Genomic DNA, 20,821 nt, shown 5'->3' on the forward strand with positions numbered 1-20,821 from the left:
AAAGTACATGGTAGTTAGCATACTCTAAGTGATAGTTAGCATACTCAAGGTGCTAGTTAGCATAATGTAAGTGCATCTTGGAATACTATAAGTGCTAGTTAGCATATGATTAGTGCTAGTTAGCACTCTATATGTGATTATTAGCATATTGTGAGTGCTAATTAGCATACTTTAAGTGCTACTTAGTATACTAAATGTGCTAGTTAGCATAATGAATGTGCTTGTCAGCATACAGTTTGTGCTAGTTAGCACTATTTGTGCTAGTTAGCATATTGAATGTGCTAATTAGCACATTGAATGTAACAATTAGCTTATTGAATGTGCTACTTAGCCTACTGAATGTACCAATTAGCTACTGAAGTGTTAGTTAGCATACTGCAAATGCATGGAAGCATACTATAAGTGTGCTAGTTAGCATATTGTAAGTGCTGGTTACATACAATATGCTTCTGTGCATGGCATGTATACTAATTAGCATAACTAACGTAATAAACGCCTTCTAACTCTCATAATTGCAAGTTGAGCTCTTCTACAGATTCAAATAAAAGCATCCAGATTGCAAATAGGTACGAGAATGTTTGAGATGATGAAGCCATTTTTTGTACAGTGGTTGAAAGATAGATACACATGCTGCTGCGAATATCATGTGCAGATGTCTTGAATGTGTTAGCCACTGAATGTACCAATTAGCTACTAAATGTGTTAGTTAGCATATTGCACATGCATGGAAGCATACTGTAAGTGCTGGTTACATACAGTATGCTTCCGTGCATGGCCTGTATACTAATTAGCATAACTAACGTAATAATCGCCTTCTAGCTCTCATAATTGCAAGTTGAGCTCTTCTACAGATTCAAAGAAAAGCATCCATATTGCAAATAGGTATGAGAATGTTTGAGATGATGAAGCCATTTTCTGTACGACGGTTGAAAGATAGAGTACGCATGCTGCTGTGAATATCATGTGCATATGTCCTTTTTAAAGGAGACATTTAACCATATGCGGTCTCAATCATTCGGGCTGCATGGAGCCCAATGCAGATGTACATGCAGCATTTGCATCATAGGTGATGAAACTAGCATGGGTTGCATGGCTTTATGTAAAACTTTCAAAGGTGTCACACATCTGTGGGAGTCAGTTCTATGCCCGAAGTAGATAGATGTTGGTTACCACAACCGTGAGTGTTTGATGGGCGAATGTAAAAAATGTGGTGTGAAAAAGCTAGAAACATGCTGCTTAGAGACACAAAGCCCATGTAATAATATCTTGGTAAAATCGTTTGCATATGTGGAGGCAACAGGTAAGCACGGAGACAAAAAAAAGAGAAAAGACCTTGTGACTAAGGAAATTCAGTGTTGGGAGTTTCTTCAACTCTTATAGACCAAGCTGAAGGTTTTTATCAAGCATAACTATATCACTCGATGGCAAGCACAACAGTTCAAGGATTGTATTCTTAGATTTCCTGACGATGTGGTTGTGTCGATTGTAGATTTTGCAGAAAACTATGCATTCAAGGAGCAAAATGAGATTCAATCCATGTATTGGCACTCAAGTCAAGTAACCTTTTTTGTGCAAATAGCATACTACCGCAGGGAAGGGGAAGTAGTCAAGACAATCCACTTCTTCATATCATAAGAAAAAGTGCATGACACATTGTTTGTTCAACATTGTTTTATACTGCATTGTGGCTGGTTACAGAGAAAAGGTGTCACTCCAAAACATCACTGGGTCTAGTCAGATGGTGCTGCCTCACAGTTTAAAGCTGCTAGGCCTTTCTATTTTGTTGCAAGGTATGTTGAACTAACAAAAATGGAGATGAGATGGTTCTTCTTTGGATCAGAACATGGAAAGGGAGAGCATGACGGCGCAGGCGCAATTGTTAAAAGAACGTTGACACATGAAAAATTGAAGCCTAATGGGGCCACTTTAAAGTGTGCTGCAAATGTGGTTGCGTATTGCCAAGCCAACCTATCAAAGGGATCAGTAGCATCATAGCCTCTAAAAGAAAGGGAATGTGCTTGTGTGTTTTGGGAGATCAAAGTAGGTGATGTAAACAGGGAGGCTAAATGGAATTGTGCCACGGTTGAGAAGTCTCGCACCTTGCATGATTTTTGCTGTCACAACCGGCAGGATGCAACTGCCATTGCCACAAGACCATTGGCATGCTTTTGTGATGCATGTATGAACCACAGTTGGAATCGCTACACTAACAAATCTCATGTGTAGCCTTGGGATTATCACATTCTGATGCCATTGTCGGATAAAGTTGAGGATGAAAAAGACACTCCGAGTGATGATGTCCTTGAAGGACAGATCATTAGATATGAAAAATTCGTGTATGAAGGCCACCCTGATGTATTCAGTAGTGCTTTGTGTGTTGGTGACACTTTTGTAGTGAATCCAGATGCTACAACCAATGTGAGAATGTAGACTTTTACTTGGCAAAGTGCATTGCAATAAAAGAAAAGGCAAAACTGGGTTTCATTGATGAGTACAACAATGTAATTGACAAAGGCTCTTATGTCGTGCATGGACCGTATTAGAAGCAAGTGGATGCATACACCTTCAAACTAGACTACAATCAACCTGTTGTTCACATACTTTCATATCTTGTACGTTGTATCAAGATACCCATGGAACACATGCAAAGGAGAAGGAAAATTTACACAATCACCCCCGAATATTATGAAGCAATCTATAACAGCATGCCATTTGGTTTTTGACATGAGTGTCATGGTCTTCTACTCTATTTCGTATCTTGTGTATGCTTACTACTACCACAATATATGGTAATTTTATACTAACAAGCTTCTACAAAGTGTGTGCTAGCTAGCATAAAGCATACACAAGCTTCTATTCTATTTTGTATCTTGTGTATGCTTACTACTACCACAGTATATGTTAATTCTATACTAACAAGCTTCTACAAAGTGTCTGCTAGCTAGCATAAAGCGCACTAGCATACAATATATGCTAGCTAGAATATATTGTATGGTAACTTGCATAGTATATGTTAGTTGTATACTATCTACATTGTATCAATCAACTATAAATTGTAACTAGCATAAAATATATGCTAACTAGCATATAGTGTATGCTAACTATCACAGTATATTCTAATTGTTTACTACCAAGCTTCTACATACTTTTTTCTAGCTAGCAGATAGTATATGCTGACTAGCGTGTACAGTATATGCTACCTAGCATATAGTGTATGCTAACTAGCACAGTATATGCTAATTGTATACTAACTAGCTATTATATGGTGTGCTAACGAGCATACAGTATTATGCTAACTAGCATATAGTGTATGCTAACTAGCACAGTATATGCTAACTATATACTAACTAGCTGCTATATGGTGTGCTAACTAGCACACAATATTATGCTAACTAGCACAATATATGCTAATTGTATACTAACTAGCTGCTATATGGTGTGCTACCTAGCATACAGTATTATGCTAACTAGCATATAGTGTATGCTAACTAGCACAGTATATGCTAACTCTATACTAACTAGCTGCTATATGGTGTGCTGACTAGCATATAGTGTATGCTAACTACCACAATATATGCTAACTGTATACTAACTAGCTGCTATATGGTGTGCTAACTAGCATACATTATTATACTAACTAGCATATAGTGTGTGCTAACTACCACAGTATATGCTAATTGTATACTTACTTGCTACCTTATAGTGTGTGCTACCTAACAAAAAACCAATACATGATTTTGTAACACATAAAAATGGAATAGTAGGAGGCAATTATTGAAAAGATAATTTTTAGCATCAAATAACATTACATAGGGTTTAATTTTACAATGAGAGTCACACCCCCCTAAAAATATTTAGGCTTCCTCACAGGGCGTATGTATAGACCACACTTTTTGCTGCCTCCTTTTTCTCTGCTTTCTCCTTGTCCTCTGCTTTCTTCTTTTCCTCTCCCTTTTCCTTTCTCTCTTCTTCTAGGTTGCCTCTTTGCTGCCCCTGATTACCACGACTATTACCATGGGCATACCGCGACCATTACCACGACTATTACCGCCACTATTATCATGCCACATCATTTCAATGGATACAAACGTATCCGAGGTTGCAGGGGTGGGAGGGGGTAAAAACCACCCCCTCTACCCTTAGATATTAGTAATTTTGTTTTTAGCCTTTTGAGTTTTTTTATGAAGACTTTTTTTTTAATGAGTACTTATTTTTGTATTTCTTTTTCTCCTCTTGTTAGTGACTCAACCCACCGTTCCCACAAATCCAAAAACTTGGACTCATAGGTGGCATACTCTAAAAGGCCCTCCTGCTTCAAGTCTCTCAACTTGTCCCACAGCTTCTCTGAAGTGGTATCCCCCCGAAAACGCCTCTTAAACGCAGTTTTTAGGAGCTCCCATTTATCCTTAGTTTCTTGTGGGCGTGTGTTGTACCACGGCCTAGCCTCTAGCTTCATGCGATGCTTAAAGATTCTAACCCGGGACTCATCTGTGTCTTTGTTGCTTACTACACATTGTACTTCAAAGTCATCTAAGAAATTTGCTACCAAATCTTCCCCCTTCTTTCCTGCTTAGATGTTATCATGGCTAGAAAGGTACACTACTTGGCTTACAACCAAAATATATTTTTTTTCCCCTTTACAAGAAGGCATGTATACCCTTTCTATACTAGAACATATATTATAATCTCAAATGGTGCATTGCCTTGTACCAAAGGTAGGACAAATGGATGATCTGATGCCAGAACCTCCAAGAAGCGCTTCCCCCCCCCCCCCCCATCATAGTATTGATGATGTGCTGGTAGTGCACCTTCAAATGCAGTATTACCTTGATTGAACGTACTTGTATTGGAATGTGTAATCTGCCTTGAGGTAGGTTTTACTGACTCATGTGAAGCTTAGAGGTACTTAGTCGTTGTCAAAACTTGTGGGGGAGAGTGGTGTCCTTTCCTAAAACAGACTTAGTAGATCCGTAGTCTCTCTAGTGAGAGCGTGAGCATGTGCTTCCGTTATCTGTGCTACAGCATCAGGTGCGACTTGGAATGACTATGATAATTACCTCGGTGACTTGAGTTACCCGATTCTTGAAGTAGAATAGTGTTGAATCTCTACTGTGTAGAGCTCCCTCCATCTTGTTGTTGCGGGTTGGTCGTAGGTTGCAGACATGGTCTCAGCCTTCTCATTCTTCTCCTTGGCACATAGCCTATGTATATCCCACTGAGTCTAACGTGCTGCTTGTCTTTCCCACTGCAAATCTATCACTGTTACTCCTGGCACTTGAGCCCCGATGGAGATGTAAAGTTCGTCCAGTTGTGCTTGGATCTCTTCTTCTTGTGTCATCCAAGATGCCTCCAGTGTGTTCTCTCCCCTTTGTGCTTAGTGGAGGCCTTTTTATATAGGCCTGAGAGGTGGTTCTTACCTAATGGTCCTTGCAAATACCCACTAGTCACTGTAGAGAGTCTAGATGCCTCAGAGCTAGAGAGGGAGAGAAGGTAGAGATAGAGAGAAGGGAGGTAAGAGTGGGGTGGGGAGTTTTTTTACAATTCACTAGCTGTTGGCTAGGTTATTAGAGATGAGTGGAGATCAGGGCATATATAATGGGTGTTGTTGATGGTTCGGGTGGCTGCTATGAGGTTAATGCTGCCAGAACTGGTGTTTTACTGATGTCTAGATGCTACACGTTCGTCACTTTTGGGGCTGGCCCGGGCATGCCTTCAGCATCAATATTCAATTTGGTGCTGCTTTTGCATGCTTTTGGTTGTCTTTCTCCTTTTATCGATGGCGTGGTGCTCATTTCCTTCTTCGCTTTAGATGTTTGTGCATTTGTGCTTATGCGTGTATGCGTGTAGGTGTTTTATGTGTGTCATCATGTAAGTAACTGCATTTTTCATGCGTGTAAGTGTTGTTGTGTGTACGCAAAGCATATGGGTGTGTGTGTATATGTGTGTACAAAAAGAGAGCGAGAGATGCGTGAGAAAGAGGCCGAGGAAGTGTGTGTGGGAGCAATGTGTATATGTGTGTGTGTGTGAGTGGATGAATGTGTCGGCAAGTGTGTGTGTGGGAATGAGAGTATAAGAGAAGTTTTCATTTTTTATCTTCCTGGCTCGTCGACTGCACAGAAACGAGAGAAAGGGGGAGAGAGCGTGAGGGAGAGAGAGAGGGTGTATGTGTGGGCGAGGGTATGTGTGTGTGTGTGTGTGAATAATGGAAGAGGAAGAGAGCTACTTCTATGTGCCTCTATACAGAGAACAAGAGAGAGAGGGTGGCGAGAGTGGGATATGGAGAGAGAACTGGAAATGGAGATGGGGAGAGAGAAAGGGAGTGTGTGTGTGTGTGTAAGTGTGTGTGTGTGTGAATAATGAAAGAGAGAGAGAGAGAGAGAGAGAGAGAGAGAGAGAGAAACTTCTATCCGCTTGTGCCCTGGCTGGTTTTGCCGACACAGGATATGAAGAGAGAGAGGGAGGTTGAACGAGGGGAGAGGGAGGGAGAGTGTGTGTGAGAGAGAGTGTGTGGTGGGTGTTTAGAGAGAGAGAGAGGGAGATACTCGGGCTAAACTGTAGCTGTCGACATCGAGCTGGAGAGAGAGAGCGTGAGCGGCGGGTCAACGAGAAATGAGAGAGAGAGGGAGTGGTTGAGGTAGCACGTGGGCGAGGGTGGGGAGATGGAGAGAGTTGGGAGTTTTTCCATGCATGGCGGCCCCCCTCACTGCTGTCGGGTGACGACGAAGGGGAGAGAGAGAGATATTATTTTTTTCATGTGTCCTATGGGCTGGGCTATATAGAGAATGAGGGAGGGAGATAGAGAGGGAGTGTGGGTAGGAGAAAGAGAGTGTGTAGCTTAGGGAGTGGGGTGGCGTTATGGAGGAGAGGGAGGTGTGGCGGTCCATTGCATGCGTGTGAGCAAGGGAAGGGATGTGGTTTGGTGGTGGCAATCGATTTTTTTTTTTTGGTTGTTTTTTTACTCTATGCTCCCTGAATGGGGTTGATTCCCGCGGCCTTGACTCCGAAGGCTGGCCATGGTTAGTTTCTCCAGGTGGCTAGAGGGCGGTGCGGCTAACCCGGTGTCACCATTTGGGATACTGAGCATGATATTTGTGATATTGATGATGTTATTGGTGGCATTGAGTTTCTTGCTAGTTATGATTTTTATTGTGAGAAAGAGGTTGATTTAAGTGATGTGGATTGTGATGGTAGTCTTGATTGGGGATTTGACATTCCCCCAGTTAAGATGGATGACGAGATGCAAGTCAGGGTGTGTCATGCATTGTCAAGGGTGAAAAAGCTTATGAAAACCTCACATGCATGTGTGGATGTGGAAGAGAATCGTAACTTGGAAAGTTGGGACATCCATGATGACATGGATATCATGGATGTTTTGTCTTGGTTTGATGTGAGTGATACATGTCATGATGGTGAGAAGGTTAATCCATGGCCTTTTGGTTTGTATGACATGAGCCTTGATGGTTGGAGCTCACTTGTGATTGATGATTGTCCTTATGACTTTGAAGGATGCCATTATGTGTGCACGATGGATGCAAGGAATAATACTTTTCCATTTGATCGTGGTAAGGGTATATGGTGCTGATTCCTTTGTACATGATGTATCTTTGTACATAAAGTTTTGCAAAGTCGACTGTTGAGCATGAATGCTCTAGCAGACTCGCGGTTTGGCAAACTATGTTGCGTGCATTTTAAGAACCCCATTTTTCATAAATTTGTACATACAGACATGACGTTCGATGTCAAAATTGTGTGTGGGCTTTCTTTTTGTGGGGTTTTTATCTTGCTTTAGCAAGCAATGTACATGCACTGCAAGTCGCTAGTCTGGCGACAACTGTCAGGTTACTTTAAGTACCCGTGAGTGAGTTTTTTGAAGGGAGACTTGTACATAACTTAAATACATGTACAAAGTGAAAAAAGTTCAGAAAAATGTGAGATTTTTGCTGGTTTTTGGTCGTTGGGACTCCTTCATGATCTCTCTGTTTTGTTTTTTGCCCTCGACTAGCTCTCTCTACACCTAGTCCTCCTATTACAACTTCATGTACCCGTTGATGTTGCACATAGTTGTGCGTGGGTTTGATTTGAAGGATTTCAACACTTTGGAACTTCTTTTTCTGCCATATCCAAAATTATTGTATTCACTTCTAACCCCCATTTGTCTATCACGTCATGATTTTCCACTTTTACATACTGAGTCCCGTTTTTATCCATATACATTTTTCCTTCTTTGTTTGCCCTGATTTCCTCTTCAAACTCTATGTCATGGTGTTTGGCGGATGAAGCAGCCACCAGCGGCCATAGCCAGAGGATCATATTTTTTTGAGAAACCATTGTAAAATTCTTTTGTAAAGAAGCATCTCTAAGCCGGGAAATTGTCAAAGGATGTATGATTATTCTTATGGGAGCAATTATATATTAGAGAGCCAGTTAGAGGGTTAAGAGCTTATGGCCGGACAAGTCATTTTGTAAAGACCTAATCTATAAAGGTAGATTTTTGTAAGTTTGAGGATAATCTTTTGAATGGAGAACTGAGAAGACAGCGTACGTTTGAGAGCTTCAAACTTGTAATCTTCGCCATTGCGGCTACGGTAATCCAAATTCAGATTTGATTATTGCATTGTGTTCCTCTCCTCTTGCTCTTTCATTCAAGTGTAATCATTCAAGATTTGGTGTAGGTTTTCAACTACAAGTTTGAGGCCTTAAATCGCTGTTTTGAGTGTCTATATGCGTGTTATATGTTGTTTTGACCCTCGGAGGGGCTTTAGGGACCCTAAAACGACCCATTAGGATCACCTGTTCGCTGTTTTTGCTGACTTTGAGACGAATGATCGTGATCATTGTACCTCTCTAGAATGCTGTGACAGTGATAGGATATGTCCCTGATAATCCCCTGTAGCTTCCCTTCAAGTTTTGTGCGATTCCGATATGATTTGCATGGTAAACGGGCGTGATGACTGAAAAACGGTGTAAGAGGACATAGGCAGATTACTTGGCGATAATGTGTTTGATTTGCTTGTAGAGTTAGTAAGTTCCATCTCTTCGAGTTCACTTCATTAAGATTGACACCCTAGTGAGTTCCCATGCCTCATCCGAGTCGCTTCCCCTGTATTGATAAATATGTTAATGCTTGAGAGCTATGCTATGGACGTCCATCGCGGTGACCCACAAACATTGTCGCCGTTGCCAGGGAATGCACCTTAGGTGATGAGTGACCGAGTGCGCAGTTAGACTCCTTAAAAAAGATCAATCCACAAATCCATTTTACACCTCAATTAGGCTGCTAGACAAGGGTTTAGAGCTTAGTGTAGTCTAGAGCCAGTGGACCGCCTAGATCCTCTCTTAGGAGATTTAGGGAGCTGTGAGTGAATGTGTTAAAGCATTTTTGCTCTTCAATTTCTATAAGTCGATTGAGTACTGAAATCTCACCCAAAATCCGTCGTGTTTGTTTTGTTTGATTCATTTTCTTATGTTTTTTTAGTTCTGTACTTAGGAGTAGGATAAGCAAATCACATTCCAATCAGATTTGGGGCAAAAGTTAGAGTTGAGAAACCAGAAAACCATAACTTTGGCCAAAAATCCATAAGACTCTGAAATTCTGAAAATCTGACCAAACAGGATTGATATTGATTCAAATCACAAAGTGGTAGCGCAAAACACTAGGAAACACTTGTCAGGGGGGAGCAGACAAAATTTCATCAGATTTGGCCGAGGTACTATGATCGCGATCGGTGTATCCCAGTGTCAGATTTGGACAAGATTTGACTTGTGCCTTCCTGATAAGATTCTAAACAACTTTGTCTAAAGCAACCACACCCAAAAACATCAAAAACCAAGAAAATCAGGCCACTTGGGTAAAACTAGCCTGACAAACCCAGAAATTGCACAACCTTGACTTTTGGTGATCCAAATGCAACAAGACTTTGGGGATAGCTTTAAAACATCAGTGTCTACAAGCATGCCAAATTTGGTCTGATTTGGGCTGAGAAGTACGATCGCGATCGGTGTACCTAAGTGCCAGAATTGGACCAGATTTCATCTATGGGATCCCCAGGTGTATACAAACATAAAAGTCTAAAGGACCTAGAGCCAGAAACCTCAAAATACCTGTCAAACCATCGGAACACAAATCCAAGTCAGAAATTGCTAAACTGACTTAGAAATTGACTTTCAGTAGACCAAAACACATCAAAACTGGGAAGGAACTACACAGGGATAGCCTGTACACAGGACAACCCCAGGTATCTCAAATCCCAAATCAAACATCAAAATCCAGTCAAACTGATAAATTTGGGAAAACAGACACTTCCAACCAAGAAATGGTAAAAACTTGACTTTTTTGAGTCCAAATACAAAAGTGTCTGGCATGTGGTCTTAAAATAGCCTAGTGAGCAATCTGGTGAATTTTCATCTGATTTGGGCTCAGAAGTACGATCGCGATCGGTGTACCTCTGGCTTAGATCCAGCTCATTTTTGACCTAGGTTATACAAGATACCAAGAGTTTTCAAAACTCAAATTGGACATACTGACAATAATCTGCAAGCAAAATTGTGTTGAGATCATTTTGCAGTGTTGAATCTGCTGACAGTTGGAATGATACAGTGATCTCATAGCCATCCAATGTATTCATTTGCAGAGATCGATCAAGTAACAACCCATGCAGTCGAAGGAATTGGAAGATCTTTTCATCTCCAGGTGAGAGGTTTGGATTCGGTCAGTAAATTCCACTTTCTTCATGTTTTTGAGATTGGGAAAACAAATCAACACCAGACACCTAAATTTAGCGGATCAAACGAGTGTTGCATCAACGGAGGAGAGTGTAAACCAAGGGATAGTGCGACCGTTAGAGCCGATCCTTGAAGAAGTCATCTCCGATACTTCTTCAGAGAGATCTTCCGAGTATTTCACAGAAAACTTGGGACAAATAAAACTAAATGGAAGAGAAAACATGGCAGCAGGACCATCAGACCCCTCGGCCACACTAAAGATGTTGTTCATCAAGTATCAATATGACAACAAGCAAGGTGCCAAGATATACAAAGATGATATGGACCGCTACTGTGTGAAAATAGAAGATAGACCAAGTGAGTTCAGGGACTTAGTGCCTGTGAGCTATAGCGGAGACAAGTACCTAGATGACGAGGGTATCATGTACTCGGTAGTCCTGAATCCTAACATTGTAGACAAGTGGGGATTGATGGACACAAAAGCCAAAATAGACAAGGAACATGAGGAAAAGGCTCCAACAATGCGCTTACCTAATGCGAGAAAACAAAACAATGAGAATCAACACGGATAATGTCTACTTGGGGTTATACAAGTATAATAATGGGGAGAAAGATCTCTATTATAGATGCGAGGAACCCTACGTCGGGGAGATGACTGAGCGGAAAAGACTTTATGTCTTCACCTACATAGAGGGAGCGGACACGAAAATTGCAGCATACGACAAGTATGGAAGATGATATGCAGCCATCGATAAAAAAGAATTGGAAGGATATACATACTATGGGGGACTGATTTCCACACTCAATACGAGGGATTCGGGCTGACCTTGGAAGGGACGGCCTTAACATGGTTTCAACCTTCAAATCCTGAAACTTTTCCGAATATTGAACATGTGTTGCACGAGTTTGCGGAAGAATTCTCAAAATGGGGTATAAAGCATAATACTATATCGTAGATATACGCTTTTAAACAAAGGGAGAATGAAAAAGTGAAGGAAGCAACCTTGAGATTCAAGCAATACATTGAAAGATGTCTGAGGAGGGAATTATCGCAGGACGAGAGATTGTATGTGCTCTTCGTTGAAGGTCTTAGGAACGAAACCTTGAAAAAGGACCTTCACTTAAAGGCCTGTAGCACATTCCAACAAGTTACAAGGGAAGCGTTATATCTTGTCGATAACTGCAAAGCATATGGGGAAGTGTGAGAGAATACTGATTGAGTAACCATTGGCTCTTCGTCGATTAAAAGAGAACCCTCTACCAAGAAAGATACCCAGGCAACCTTGATGCCGACAACTGATCAGTTGATAGAGGAGGTAATGAAGAGAATGCAACAACATATGAGATCAAATCCGGTAATGAGACAGTCTCAGACAAGGAAGTGTGACACATGTGGGGGGGATCATCCGACGCCGTGGTGCACACAACAGTCGAAGGCACCAACTGCGAATGGACGAGTACTGAAATGGTGCGCCATAGAAAAAAAATGGACAAATCATAGCACTGAAGAGTGTTTTTATAACAAAAACTATGTGAGGGAAAGACCGTATGGAATTCCAGCAAGACCATCACAACCACCTCCTCCAAGGTATCAAGTTGGAAAAAATATGAATCTGGTAGCAGGAGCAGACAGACCTCAACCTGTATTGGGTCAACAACCTCCATTACCACCACAGGAAAATAGGACCATGATTAGGTATGCTCAACCTTGTGAAGCATCACCAGGAACAAATAGTACACTTCAAGTTTCTTATTACAAGGAACCGAATGAGCCTTATGCAACAGATCCTGAATCACAAATATACGCAGACAAAGCCTATCAACCATGGGGAAATAGCAAGGGTATGGCACCACCAACGTATGTAGCACAACCTTCGAGAGATCAATATTTGGTAGACGAAAGAATGTTAATGTTCATTGCGAACCAGAATTATAAACCAAGAGGATATCCTAATAGAGCAGGACAACCTATGGGACCACCTCCTCAAAATCAAACACCAATTGGACAGTGCTATAGCTGTGGAAGTACGGATCATTGGGAACGTAACTATCCTTTCAAAGGCAAAAGAGTAAACATTTTTGGGTTTTGTGACGGATGTGGTGTGAATCACATATTGCCAGATTGCCCAAAGAATCCGAACAGCAAGGGAAAAGCGACTATGAATATAGTGGGGGTAATACCAAGTGCAAGCAGCGGATCGGAAACCGATCCCGTGATCCAGATCAATGCGATAACAAGATCCCAAGCCGAGGACTTAAGGAAAAACGAGTCCATGGAGGAAAAGGTCGAGTTGCCAACACCCACAGAAAATGAGAGCTTATCCGTGCAAACCCAGTGAAAATCTTGGAAGGCGAAACGGGACAGGATGAAAACAAGAAGGGTGAACAGCCAAATTGCCATGCAAAACAAATTACATGAAACGAAGGAGCAACTCAAACAAGAGAGAGAGAGAGTAGAACTGTTGAGCATAACAACAAGCCGAGGAAAGCGTACTCAGGGGGATCAGTCTTGGTTGACAAAGTGCTAGAGCCGTTAGATGCTCTCTTACAAGCGTACGAAGCGAGGCTAAAAACAAACCAAACCTTAGAGAAAAGATGGTTAACTTATCCTCAACCAGAAGTGGAAAAGAAGCGTTTGGAAATGTGTAAACACCTCATTGAAACAGCCCAGGCATTGATGGAACCTAAGATGGTTAGAACCCCATAACAAGAAGTGTTGATTCACAAAGAGCAAGAAAAACTAAAAGTCGATGAACCAAAACAAGTAAACAAACCCAAGCCTGAAACAATATTGCCACTGGATCATCGAGTGGTGCCAAACAGGACTGATGACGCTAAGTCGATGATGATAATGCCGATTCTAGAAGTTGAAGAACAATGGCCACAACACTTATGGGAAACCATTAGAAACAGAAAGAACGGGAGCGCGACATTACAGTCTGCTCCAATTCCTGAGATTAACCTGGATAACGGATTTTATCCAGCCGATATACAATCACTGTATGGGGATGCGGGAACGGAGATTTGGGTGGAAAGCAAAGCCCAATCCTTGAAAACCTTGCCTTCATTTATAGGTGAACATGAGGCACAATCGGAGATAAGATTAGTTCCATCCCAGACGAGAACTATTCCACATATGGTTGACTCAAAAAGCCTTCAAGATATGCTGTCGACACCTATAACATGCAAAATCACGCTGTCCGAACTCTTGAGAGTCAGACCACACTTATGGGAAGACATGGGGAAACATTTGAAGCACAAGGGAGTAAAGATTCCTCTTCCGACAAACCCTACGGGAGAAGAAAACTAACGAGAAAGTCAACCCAAAGCCCAACCAATGCCCATAAACAAGGTCGAAGACTACTGTGAAGGCGAGGAGGGGAATACAACCCTACCTGTGGAATATCAGGATATAAAAACGATAGCTATCCTAGGCAGTGGAGCGGGAGTGGAGATTGCTACCAAGAAAATCTAGGAGAAGTGGGGCCGACCATCTCTCAAGAAAACGAGAATGAAACTGCAACTTGCAGATGGGTATGTAGAGAGACCATTGGGAATCCTGGACCAAATAGTTGTAACTTCGTGTGGAATTAACTATGAGCACACCTTTGCTGTGGTGGATTTCGGAAAAATGAACAACTTTGACATTATTTTGGGACAACCTTTTATGCATCAACTCAAAATGATACAAGATTGGGGTTACGACCAAATCTACCTAAGGCACGAAGAGCTAATAACGAAGATCAACATGAAGGATCACAACTATAGAGACGTTGCAAAAACACCAGTGCAAGAATTTAATTCAACCACTCTAAATGAAAAAGAAATACCTGCATGGATGCAAACGAAAGCGCATGTCTGGATGTGTGGAGCATCTGATTGTGGACAGATAATCAAAGAGGAATGCGTTTTGGAAAGATCCGTAGAAGACGAGGCTTATTTCCCAGAACCTTTTCCTAAACATTTATTTGAGCCATTCGGGTGGACTCAAATATTATCAACTTTGGACATATGTGTTAACGAATGTACACCTACGAAATTTTGTGATGAAGAAGGATACGACCTAGTAACGTTGCAAATGGCTAGCGTCATCCTTGAGTCAGGATCAGAGAGCGAGGAACAAGAAGAACTACCACGTGAGACCGAGTGTAAAAGAATAATTGATGAGATATCTATAGTGAACAATAGGAATCCAACAGAGGAGGAATTCACGGATTCACTATGCTGTGACCTTCCATCACTGGATGATGAAATCCAACTGATAGAGGTTGATGATGAAACATGAGGCGCATCAGAGACGAATAGGAAATACAGGTCGAGAGAGGACAGGTTTTACAAGTTTCATAACCAAAAACCTAGTCGACAGGAGCGGTATAAATCCAAAAGAACTAGAAAATCAAGGGAAAATAAGCATCATCCGATGCCTCTTGTCAATGACAGAACGGGATATCTAAAGCTTGTCAAAGCTGAGGATTGTGTCAAAGACGAGGTCACTGGTTGGTTTATCAAAACTAAACCGCGGAAAAACAACAAGAAGAACGGACACGAGAAGCAAACGACTAAGTCGCAAAAAGGGGGGAAAACAAAGTCGGGAATGACCAAAACAGAGTACAATAGGCTTAAGTGAACCCTCAAAGACATATGGACGACTGACTTTGAAACCAATGAGGACACCAATTCTGACAGGATGGATGCACTGTCCCATTATAAGAAATATACCATACAAGATAGGAAAATCATAGTGCAACAACCAATGAGAGAACTGAAGGAACCGGGTACATCGTACGACGGTCCTGAAAAAGACAAATGAATAGATCTAGCGGAGCCAGGAGAAGATTCAAAACCTACATATATTGCCATGGATCTTACTAAAGAAGAGGAAAAGCTTTTGGTAGCTACTCTTAAACAGTATAGATATGTGTTTGCATGGTCATACAAAGATCTTAAGGGGGTGGATCCTAGTATTTGCCAACACACAATACCCCTTAAGAATGACGCCAAACCCAGCAGACACTGTCCCTAAACTTACAATGAAACGTTTGCGAAAAAGATCAAGGAGGAGATAGATAAACTTAAGGAGACAGAGTTTATTTTCGAAATTGAGCACACCGATTGGGTTTCACCGATTGTGGTGGTCCCGAAGAAAAACAAAAAGTTGAGAGTGTGTGTCAATTTCAAGAAAGTAAACGCTGCTACAATTCGGGACAACTATCCCCTACCCATTACTGATCATGTAATAGAAAGGGTGGCAGGCAAAGAGGCTTATAGCTTCTTAGATGGCTTTTCGAGATACAACCAACTCGCAATAAAGCCAGAGGATTAGCACAAAATGGCTTTCGCAACTGAATGGGATATTTTTGCATTCCGGGTAATGACTTTTGGCTTAACAAATGCACCAGCCACGTTTCAAAGGCTGATGGGTCATGCTTTTAAAGAATATCTAAGACAGTTGTTAGAAATTTACATGGATGACCTGTGTGTTCACTCCCTTGTAAGATTGGAGCATATAGAGCACTTGACCAAGGTGTTCGAGAATTGCAGGCTGTATCGGATTTTCCTGAATCCGGAGAAATGTGTCTTCATGGTAAGACAAGGAAAAATATTGGGACATATAGTGTCTAAAAACGGTATTTCGACAGACATGGAGAATATTGGCGTCATTGTCGATCTACCACGACCAGTAAAGGTGAAAGAGGTATAGGTATTTATGGGCCATTGTGGATATTATCGCAGATTTATCTACTCATGTGCTATAATTGCAAAACCACTTTGCGCGCTGATAACTAAATTTGAGTGGACAGAGGAGTGCAAGGAAGCTTTTCAAACATTGAAGCAGAGATTAATTTCCGCTCCAATTTTGAAGGATCCAGATTGGGAGAAGATCTTTCACATCCACGTCGTAGATACATTAGCGTATGCAATAGGATGCATACTTTCACAACCTGGAGAGAACAACATGGATTTTCCAATAAGTTACTCCAGTAGACAACTAAACAATGCAGAGAATAATTACAAAACCACTGAGAAGGAGGGATTGGGTATGGTCTGTGCGGTGAAAAAGTTTAGACACTACTTACTTTCCAATAAATTTGTATTCTTCATTGATCACCAAGAACTGCTGTACTTAGTAAACAAACCTTGTGCCATCACAGTACGGGGAGAATTATTCGATGGTTCATCATACTGCTTGAGTTTGACTTCACGGTAGTAGTCAAGAAAGGAACTACACACCAAAGAGCGGATCATTTATCTAGAATGATGCATGGAGAAAACCCTGTAGGAGTTGATGATGATTTTCCAGATGCATATCTTTTCAACATAGAAATGGTTCCAAGATGGAGCGAGGATGTAATTCCTTTGCTAACTATCGGGTCAATGAATGTGACAAGACAACCATCTACCATTGCAGCATCCAGATCATTGGTAATGTTGGCGGGCAGGCTATACAAACAAGGATCGGATCAAATCCTTAGGCTTTGTGTTGAATCAAGTGAACGAGAATTATACCTAAACCAAGCTCATGTACAAACAACGGGAATTCACAATGGACATGCACAGATGTATCAGAGATTGATGAGAATGGATATGTATTGGCAAAAAATGCGACATAGTGTTCACAAGCATGTCAAATATTGTGTTAAATGCACGCTTCAAAAGCCAATAGAGCAAGAGACTCTATTTAGATTATTTGTAGCACCCCGAATATGGCTTACCAATCAAGCTAGTGAGCGATAGAGGAACTCACTTTATCAATGAAGTGATCGAATTCCTATTGGATATTTTCATGGTAATTCACAGGAAATGCACTCCCTACCACCCACAAGCGAACGGCCAAGCCGAAAGTACGAATAAGATTTTGGTGACAATTCTCACCAAAATTGTTGGCAAATCAAGAGCTGACTGGGATCAAAAGCTGCATTCAGCCTTATGGGCATATAGAGTAGCTTACAAAACATCGATCCGAACGACTCCGTTCAACATGGTTTATGGAATTCAAGAGATTTTGCCACTCGAGTTCCTTATCCCCACACTCCGAGTCGCTAAACAATTAGAATGGGCGGGCCATGAATTATCCAATCAGGTAGATGTCCTGGAAAAACTGGATGAAACTAGATTGAGAGCCGTTGCATCAATCTACGTGCAAAAATGAAACATGAAATTATTCTTTGATCAATATGTTATCAGCAAGGAATTTGCTACTGGGATTACGCCTTAATGTATACCCTGAAACAACATTCCTGGAAAATCAAAAAGCGAGGAAATGGACCCTATGTGATTCATGACATATCATCTAGCGGTGCCATCAAACTTGCGATATTAGAGGGAGAGGAAATGCCTAACTGGATTAGTGGTTGCAGACTAAAGAAATACAACATATCACTAACCACAGAGATGCTTGCCAAAATACACGCTGCGAAGGAGTGCAAGAACAAAGAAAAGGAAAAAAAAGCTCAAGCGCAGGAGGAGGCCAAAGTCAGGATTTTAAAAAGAAAACAAACCTTATAACAACAAAGACTTCCTCAACCAGCGGACACGGCTCAAATTCCTTTGTCTATACTTCAAACTGATGAGCAATGGGAAACAGGAATCGATGTTCGAATCAATGTCAGACTCCCGCATGGCAGATATCAGCAAGCATTGATTGACACAGGAGAAAGAGTCAACGCAGTCAACTTCTCCACTTACAGGATGCTTACAGATGAACCCCTCGTGCAATCCACACGTGATCTACAAGCAGCAAACGGTGCAACAATGCCAACATTGGGGATAGTAAACTTACCAATCAATCTTGATGGAAATAGTTGTCCTCATCAATTTTTCGTAATGAAAGATGGAGAAATCAGAGAATCAATATGCTTGGGAGTTCCATGGATGAGAACGTACAATGCAGTCACTGAATGGTCAGAACATGCGTTGAGGTACACACACGACTCTAATGTGTACATGACTCCATTCGCCAAAACAGATCACTCGTGGCCAAGCATCCCCATCGGCATAAAGCAACCGGCGAATCATCCAAAAACAACACAAAAGGTTATTCGGAAAGTATGGATAAAGAAAAGATTGTTGCCCAACAAACCAAGCAAGATATGGCTGCCTAAGGACAAACTCCAGACGGAAGTAGCACAATCTCAAAGACCTTTAGAACTTACTCCGAAGTGGAAATGGCAACCAAAACTAAAGACAACTACAGATTCGACGAGACCGAGCCCGTACAGAAACCCAAAAATCAAAACAAGAAGCCTGAATCTCCAAAATGGCAATGGAAACCGGTGAAAACTAAAGCAGAATCTGTAAAGATGCAACAAACAACATATAAATGGGTTCCAAAAATAGTTGCCAGCACAACACTTACAATCAAGGAAAGAGCAATTCGACTGCAAGCTCTCATGTTCCATAAACAGCTACCCTCGCCATCAAAAGCCACTAAAAACTACATTCAGCTCCCACATCTTACACAGCATATAATTACCCAACACATTGTCTCAAACATCAGAATAGGGCCACATTACACGGCCATGCATAGACACAGATTCCGAAACCCATGCACATGCACCAAACCTTCGTCCAGGACGACGAATCTAGCAACAGTCAGGGCCATTAAGGGGTCCAACATGTATATATGTACATAATGTGTGTTTTTTTTTTTCATTATTTAGAGTTCAGTTTCGAACATATTCGATCAAAACCTGGAAATTTTAGCGTTTTTTTATCATCTGACCAGCATAATAATGAGCTGTAATGACAAAATCCGGAGCATTGGGATGCTTCTAGAGAAAATATGTGCTTAGGGGTGAGTATAATAATCTTGGCTAAATTTTGCTAGTTAATAATGTAAAGAATGAGAATGCAAGAGATCTACACAAGACAAGCACAGAGCACACAGAGATGGAAAGCTTCTTCTTCTTCTCACAAAAAAGAGAGTACAAAATGACTAAGTGCTAAAACTGAAAAGTATCACATATGTACATGCGGTCATTAAGTGTGAACTCGCTAGAAGCGTACTAGACTAGCACTTTAAGTGTAGTCCAGCTATAGAATCACTGGCAGAGATCCTCCGTGTTGGTCACCTAACGCGCCAGTGAGTAAATGTCGTAAGTGGCCAAGACCCGTAGTGGATGCAAGCTGGATGCAAGCTCAAGATGTAGAGCTCGACATCTCAACACTCTCCCTCAAGCTCTGCATGTCGCAGAGTCCAAGAATAGTCCAAAAACATCGAAGCTTCTTAGCTCCGAGGGCCTTGGTAAAGATATCCACTATCTTCTCCTCTGTGCTGACGTAGACCAAGTCGATGTCGCCTGCCAACACTCGCTCTCGAAGGTAGTGGTAATGGACCTCTATGTGCTTGGTCCTAGCATGGAACACTGGGTTCGTAGCCAACTGCATGCTGCTGAGGTTGTCACAATGGATGACAATCTGCTGGTCCACCTGCACTCACAAGTCCTCAAGTAATGTGCGTAGCCAAGCTACCTCGCACGCTGCAACTGCTGCACCTCTGTACTCGGCCTTTGTGCTCGATAAAGCAACCGTAGGCTGCTTTTTGCTGCTCCAAGTAACAGCAGCACTCCCAAAAGAGAACATAGAGCCACTCGTAGATCTCCTATCAACAATGCTACCTGCCCAATCTGCATCTGTATACCCATACAATGCTAATGGCACATCTGCTGCATAGAACAATGCGTAGTCAAGAGCTCCTTGCACATACCGAAGTGTGCGTCGTACTCCATCCAAATGTGGCTTCCTCGGAAGCTGCATAAACTGACTCTCCAAGTCTACTGTGTAGCTCAAGTCTAGCCTCATGATAGTCAAGTAGATTAGACTACCCACAATCTTCCTGTACATCTTGACATCCTCAACAACGTCACCCTTCTCTGCACTCAGCTTTGCATTCACATCCAAGGGAATAGAAATTGGCTTACAATCATCCATACCATACTTTGACAACATGTCCAAAGCATACTCTCTCTGTGACAGCCATACACCCTCTGGAGTCCTGATCACCTCAATGCCAAGAAAGTAGCGCAACTCGCCTAAATCTTTCATTTCAAACTCCTGTTTGAGAAGACCCTTCACATGGTCAATCTCCATAGCATTGTCA

The sequence above is a fragment of the Adiantum capillus-veneris genome, chromosome 24 (assembly GCF_014529385.1).
Source record: "Adiantum capillus-veneris isolate H3 chromosome 24, ASM1452938v2, whole genome shotgun sequence".
Classification (NCBI taxonomy): domain Eukaryota; kingdom Viridiplantae; phylum Streptophyta; class Polypodiopsida; order Polypodiales; family Pteridaceae; genus Adiantum; species Adiantum capillus-veneris.